At 35.8% G+C, this 7,803-nt stretch overlaps 1 non-coding gene across 1 annotated transcript; it reads right to left on the reverse strand.

The window, feature by feature from the left end:
* Positions 1–4,916: 4,916 nt before the first annotated feature.
* Positions 4,917–5,022, reverse strand: LOC140854184 (small nucleolar RNA R71). The gene has a single exon (XR_012137318.1). It is a non-coding gene; the product is annotated as a small nucleolar RNA R71 (small nucleolar RNA).
* Between the last annotated feature and the right edge of the window lie 2,781 nt (positions 5,023–7,803).

Here is a 7,803-nt window from a genome sequence, read left to right on the forward strand (position 1 = left end):
AATCTGTTCTAGAGTTTTGAAAAAGAGAAAAATATTAGAGAAAGAGTTTTTCTACCCTTCTTCCAGCACCATAAGTCCTTTTTGTTTTTCTTTAGGTCTAGAGGAGTTCGAGACATCTAAAGATAGAAAATAGATCAGCCTCCCTGAAGTTTCTATACGAGCTAGCACTCCTATAGAAACTAATCAGCACAGTACTTCAAGTGGATCATCTGTAGAGGCCGAACATCCTATGCGGCTGTGAGCAACCAGTAAGACCACAGCTTTTAGATGCGAAGATCTTCTATCCATGCAAAGATATTAAGTTTTGAACTCATACTTAATATATATAGAATGTATATTGTAGATTAGATCTACAGTTGCATGTATAATGTGATCATGCATGCTAATTTTCTTTTTCAAATCATATACATGCATCGTAACATATTATAGATCTTAGGATAGGCGTTAAGATTAAATCTTAAGTATGTAGTATAGATTAAAATTATTTAATCTAATTTTTCACTACATAAAAAAAAATTTAAAATATATACTATGTGCCTGTCGTTTTTTCAACAATGGTATCAGAGCCTAGGTTCTATTATAACATGTATATGTAAGCATGTAGAATTAAAATTATGATTTTGATTGTAGCATAATTTGATTACGATAAGATCTGGCATGATTTAGATTAGATCTAAATTTTTCATATGTGATATGATTAGATTAGAAGCCTATTAGCCAAGTAATCGGATTGAACATTCATGGCCGTCCAATCATAGGAGAAAGTAGGGTTTCATAACCCTCTCCTCCCATCCTATGGGGATCTCCTATGGCGTGTAAGGATGCTACTGGCTCATGAAGATAAAATACGAAAAAGTTCAAAACTTACTTTTCTGTAAAATCTTAGTTTTTGAAATCCTAGGTTTTGGTTGGATGTGATACAAAATGAATGAAAAGTGAATTATCTAATCTAAAGAATTAAAAATTATTTTAATCAAGAAAAATAAAATCTAAAATCATAAAATCTTCATATATGATCTAAAAATTGATTTATGATTGATTTTATTTCAGAATATGCAAAGTTTTTATGTGCTGAAACTCTAAAAAATCTGCTGGCATGCGAACTGAGCCAACTCAATTTTGAACTGAGTCGACCTAATTCCCTTGGGTAGCTGGCTCAGTGTTGACTAAGTCAATCCAGTATCATGGATTCGAATAGTAACAGTTACTGTTTGTCTGTAGTTAGCCGACCAAGTATCAGATTTGGTCGACCCACTGTGGTTAGCTGGTTCAATCTGAAACTGAGCCTACCTAATTTTTAGAAATAAAAATTTTGCATGAATTCGGATAAAAAGTTTACAAAATTAAAATTATTTCAAAATTTAACCTAAATTCATGTTAAATTTAGACTTAATTGAGAATTAAGTGTGGAACTAATTGGATCTAGAATTGTGAATTAAAAATCTAATGATATTTTCATAAAATATAGGATGACATGGGTTAGGTTGATCAGGTTCTCTTAATTGGGTCAGGTCTAAGGTTAGAATCCAATAAAATATGAATTAATTAAAAAAATTGATTAAATCTAACCAAAAATTGAATTAAATTAAATCAAGATTTCTCTAAAATCATTACAATAGTTGTAGTTGGTCAAAGTTCATGTCTTTGATTAACCAAGATGGACCTCGATCATAGCTAAGTGGTAGGGTCCGTCTTAAGGCAAACCAAATTGAATCTGATGAACCAATTGGTGTCTAAGATAAGTTTGACGGTTTTGACTAGTAGTCATTAATTGAGAGTTACTTGCATAGATTGAGTCTATGGTAAGTTAATAGCACATCCCTTCCACTGATCTCACTTATCTGACCAATGTGGTCAATCAACTTTTGATTCGGTTGCTCATTGACTCATGCTAAACCCATACTACATAGGTTAATCAGTATGACTAATTTAGGTGCCAGGATCAGCTTGAATCTAGTCTTCCATGATCAGACTTGGTGAAGTCAGTAGGAGGATTATGATTAGCTAGTCAAGTACAATCTCTTCTCTTCTATATCTCAATCAAATCCGCTAAATTATTAAGTCTATAAAATGAGCTAGTCATGGGGATGACTAGATCATAGCCTCCTATTAAATTGGATGATAATGGATCCATTAGTTGGATGATCATTGGACGGCCCAAAGGCCCGGTGCTCATCTGCTATTGGAATTATTATTCATAATATGATGACTCAGTTGAGTCTTTCTTATGGGTGGTCAGGATGACTGATTTATGTCACAAATTGACATAAAAAGTATCAATTAATATCTAAATTATCTAACTTTATTAAGAAATTGATACTTGTTATTATATTTTGCAGAAGAAGAGATCATCAATAGAAAGAACAAGGAAAGAGGATTCCAACGGCGCAAATTTTATGCAAAACGGAGTTAAATTGACCCAGGAATTGAAGAATGAAGAAAGAAGACTCAATTGGGTCAAACCCGAGTCAAATCAGATCAAAATTGGTCAAAAATCAACTGATTTGGTGATCTGGTTAGCCGCCTGGTCCACAGCAACAGGCGCATGGACCATGGACCCATCGGCGCACCATAAACCCCCTAAAACCTCTTAGTCCCACATCGGAAGTTTTGAAAACCTTATAACCCCCAAATGCCTATAAAAAGCCCCCAAAGGCCCTTGTTTTATGTATTCTTCCTTCCGATCAAGCTTGTAACCCTAGATAGTGGGGTTTTTAGCTCTCTTTTCAAGCCTCGAGCTTTGAGGTTTTTGTAATAAATTTTTTTTTATATATAAAATCTTCTTTTTATGCAATTTCATCTCTTTACATTATGCAATTTATTTTTCTTGCAATTAGGATAGTTTAATTTATGCAATTTAATTTTATGCAATTAGGTTAGTTTAAATTATGCAGTTTAAATTTATGCAATTAGGATAGTTTAATTTATGAAATTAGGGTAGTTTATTTTTCTGTATTTAAATTTTGTAAGTAGATTTAGATCATGTCTAGCTAAGCATCCCTTCTAGGGTTTGCGATGAAGCTAGATCATGAGTAGGGATTTTACATAGGGTTCTTTCTTTTTCTTAGGGTTTCTTTTTCTTCCTCTTTTGCCAAGAATTTTTGATGAACTACAGTTGGGTCAGAGTCCCTTCATAGTTCATGCTTGATTCAGTGCATAGGAGGAGAAAACCCTAAGGGATCCTAGTTACTACTCCCCTGTAAAGAATCTTGATAGGTTATCGTTGGGCCTTAGTCCCTTCATAATCTATGCTTGGGAAAGACAAGAGGAGTAGTCGTTAGGATCAATAAGAAAAATTTTAGGTAGAATTCCCTAATCTAGATCTAGTGGATTCAAAAACCCTAGATCCTTAGTCTTATTGTCTTTAGCAAACAACTTTCGACTTTCGATTTTTGTTAAAGCTCACTTGAGCATAGATTTGAAAATCATTTTTAAAACCAAGTCTCTGTGGGATCGACCCGTACTCGCTGGTCGTGCTACTCTGCACACCGTGCGCTTGCGGTTTTATTTACAAATTTTAAGATTTGAACATCAAGTTTTTGGCGCCGTTGCCGGGGATTTGGCGTTTTAAATTATTTTCAATTATTTGTTCTTCGTGCGTTATAACTCTCTTTTTTTTTTCTTTAGGTTTCTATATTTAGTTGGTGATTGCTGGAAAACTCAGGTACGCTTCTAATTTCTCTTTTATTATTTTTAGTTAATTACTTTTGCTTTTAGACCTAATCATTTGAATTTACTTAATCACAAAAAAAAAAATATAAAACAAAACAAAAGACATTTCATAATCATGAAGTAAAATATCAAAATAAAAAAAAAAATTCTAAATTAAAATCTTTTACATTCTTGGTCATCTTGTTTATTTGTATTTGCATTTTCATAATTAATCTAAGGGCATCAACCCATTAACAAGATAAGGTGGGGATTTCATTACCCTTCCTTAGCCCAAAAACCATCTCCATCATATTGCATTACCTAGACTTTTAATCTTAAAATCAATTAGACGTCAACCTTAAGGAATTCGAGCTCAATAGGACAAGGAACCCTAAGAGTTCTACCAAGTTTGAGTTGTTTGATTAGTTGGTGTCTAGGCAAGTCCCTGAGGGTGGTTTGTTAAATTGGTTCAGTTGCTGGCCTGGCCAACTCGTTTGGTGTCTAGAAAGGCAACGATGAGTGAACCTCCCACCTCTTATACTTACCTGGCTAACTAGTTGATCAATCTCCACTTGGAAGGTTTGAAGGGTCATCTTGGAACAGTTAGGAGCTGTCTAGATTTAGGTTAACCCTAGGATAGATTGAGTTTAATTTATTGATTCACTTGTTTGAAAAAAAAAAAAAATAAAATTAAAAATTTGGTTCTTTTCTTTAGATTTAGGACTCCTTAGGATCTTCTCTTTAGAACTTTTTCTCTTTTCTTTCTTTTCCTTATACAAAAAATTTTATTAAAAAAAAATAAAAAAAAATTATATAAACATCGAGAACCGTACACCTCGTGTGTGGAGAAGAGTGTCGGGTCGTCTAGTTAGAATTGAGTCAATTCCTGTTGTTCCAATGGCTGAACCAATCCAACCCATGACCCTTAAGGATTTGTGTTATCCAGTTGGCTCCATCCAACCATCTTGTATCAGGTTGCCACAACCCACAGCTAACAATTTTGAAATCAAACCTCAAATCATAAATATGCTTCCAAAATTCACAGGATTAGAGATGCTTATATATTTATTAGAGAATTTGAGGAGGTATGTGCAACCATGAAACTGTAATTAACAGAGGATGAGGTCAAACTTAGATTAATCAACTTTGCCCTTAAGGACAATGCTAAGAAGTGGCTTTATAGTCTGCCAAACTATTCTGTCACTACCTGGGAGGGCTTTGTGAGAACATTTTTAAAAAAATATTTCCCCCATCATAAAACAGCTAGGATTAGGAATGAAATAAATCAATTTTACCAACTAGCTGGTGAATATTTTGGAAGTACTTTGATCGTTTCAAGAATCTTTTGACCCAATGCCCACACCATGGAATAGAAACTTGGAGACTATGCCAGATCATCTATGAGGGTTAGATTCAAACTCAAGAACCATGCTAGAGTCCATGTGCCAAGGCCAATTTATGGACAAAGAAACTACTGAAGCTTGGCAATTCTTAGAAGACCTAGCCGAGAAAAATTTACAGTGGGAAACAACTAGGGAACCTGATAAAGCTACACCTTCAAGAGGAGGAATGCATCAAATTCAACCAACCCTAGCATCAGAGGCCAAGATTGCAACCTTAACACGTAGATTGGAAGCCTTAGAATTACAGAGACCAGCCAATGTAAATCAAATATCTGCACCCATGTGTAAAGGGTGCAATGCACCAACCATGTCTTAGAAGAATGTTCCTACTCGAATGAGTGTGCACAGGTGAATGCCACCTATCAAGGACCATTGAACAATCCTTATGCACCCACATATAACCCAGGTTGGAGGAATCACCCGAATTTCTCATGGTCCCAGAATCCTAATGTAGGTAATCCAAATTTCAATCAGCAAAATCTAAGGTCCAACCCAGTGATGAACAACCCGCCAGGCTTCCATGATAATGACAAAAAAATTACCTCTTTAGAGAAAAGCCTAGAAGCCATGATGAAAACACATACCAGCTTTATGCAAACTACGGGTCAACTCATAAATAATAACACCCAAGCTATAGCCCGTCTGGAAATGCAAGTAAGTCAGCTGGCTTCGACCATTAGTGAACGAGAACATGGTAGGTTACCTAGCCAACATGAGCCAAATCCTAGGAACCAAAATGGTCCACGACCCCAACAAGGAAACCAAGTTAATGGTATAAATGCCATTCATACCTTAAGATCAGGAAAACAAATAGACAATAAGGTAGTTGCACTTGATGATATAGATGACTCATCTGCCGAGTCACCTTCTAAAACTACTACCTTTCAACCTCAAGCACCAGAAACTGAAAATTCACCTAGTCCAGTACTTAAAAGTCCTAGAGCTCCTTTTCCAAACAGACTGAAATCCAATAAATCTGAACATTTAGACAAAATTTTAGAGGTATTTAAACAAGTCCAAGTTAATATTCCTCTTTTAGATATAATCCATCAGGTTCCAACTTATGCTAAATTTTTAAAAGATCTCTGCACTAGGAAAAGGACCACTAATGTACCAAAGAAAGCATTTTTGGCTGCAAGTGTCAGTTCATACCTATCTAGCCATGTGCCAATTAAATATAAGGACCCTGGAGCTCCAACAATTTCTTGTGTTATTGGAGAAACCAATATAAAAAAGGCCTTGCTAGATCTAGGAGCTAGTGTGAATATCCTTCCATATTCGGTGTATGAACAACTAGGATTAGAAAAACTTCAACCTACTGGGATCACATTACAGTTAGCCGATAGATCTCTCAGGATCCCTAAGGGAATGGTCGAGGATGTTCTGATAAAGGTTGAAAATTTCATTTTCCTGTAGATTTTATTGTTTTAGAGACTGAGCCAGTTGCGAATCCTAAAGGACATATACCTGTCATTTTAGGAAGACCATTCTTAGCTACGGCCAATGCTGAAATCAATTGTCGAAATGGTCTAATGAAGTTATCCTTTGGGAATATGACCATTGAGCTTAATGTTTTTAACTTAGAACAGGAATCCTCTTCTCATGCTGATGTCAATGTAGTCCAAGATGGTATTTATGAATCCATTGACATTAGTGATGATGAAGTCGACCTAGAGTCTAACCCCTGGTTAATCCATGAGTCTGAGAATGTCAATGAAATACTTAAAGAAAATCAGATTAATCAGGAATCGACACTTCCTACTGAACCAATCATTGAGATGGTGAACTCATCACCTAAACCATCGATAGAGGAAGCACCCATTTTAGAACTGAAGCCCCTCCCAGAACATCTCAAGTATGCATATCTAGGACCCAAAGAAATTTGCCTGTAATTATTGCATCAGACCTAGATCCCAAGCAAGAGGAGGAGTTATTGTCAGTTCTAAAAGCAAATCAAGAGGCAATAGGTTGGACCATAGCAGATATCAAAGGAATAAGCCCTTCTATAGTTCAACATAGAATATACTTAGAGGAAGAGGCTAAACCAACAAGAGAAGCCCAAAGAAGGCTTAATCCAGTTATGAAGGATGTAGTTAAAAAGGAGATTCTGAAACTCCTAGATAGTGGAATAATTTATCCTATTTCTGATAGCTCTTGGGTAAGCCCAGTTCAAGTAGTACCCAAGAAATCTGGGGTAACAGTGGTCCAAAATGATGCAAACGAACTTATCCCAACTAGGACCCAAACGGGATGGAGGGTCTGTATAGACTATAGAAAGTTGAATGCTGCGACAAGGAAAGATCACTTTCCTTTGCCATTTATTGATCAAATGTTGGAAAGACTAGCCGGACAAGAGTTTTACTATTTTCTTGATGGATACTCCGGTTACAACCAGATCCCCATAGCCGCTGAAGATCAAGAAAAGACTACATTCACCTGTCCATTTGGTACTTTTGCCTATAGACGAATGCCCTTTGGACTATGTAATGCACCGGCAACCTTTCAGAGATGCATGATCAGCATATTTTCAGATATGATAGAACGATTTCTAGAAATTTTTATGGATGACTTTTCTGTTTTTGGTCTAACCTTCTCCGAATGTCTGAATCACCTGCAATTAGTTCTAGAACGATGTAAGGAGAAGCACCTAGTTCTCAACTGGGAAAAATGTCAGTTTATGGTCAAACAGGGAATAGTTCTTGGCCATGTCATTTCTAAAAAGGGGATTGAAGTGGACAAGGCCAAAATA

This window comes from Elaeis guineensis, chromosome 15 (genome assembly GCF_000442705.2).
Source record: "Elaeis guineensis isolate ETL-2024a chromosome 15, EG11, whole genome shotgun sequence".
Classification (NCBI taxonomy): Eukaryota; Viridiplantae; Streptophyta; class Magnoliopsida; order Arecales; family Arecaceae; genus Elaeis; species Elaeis guineensis.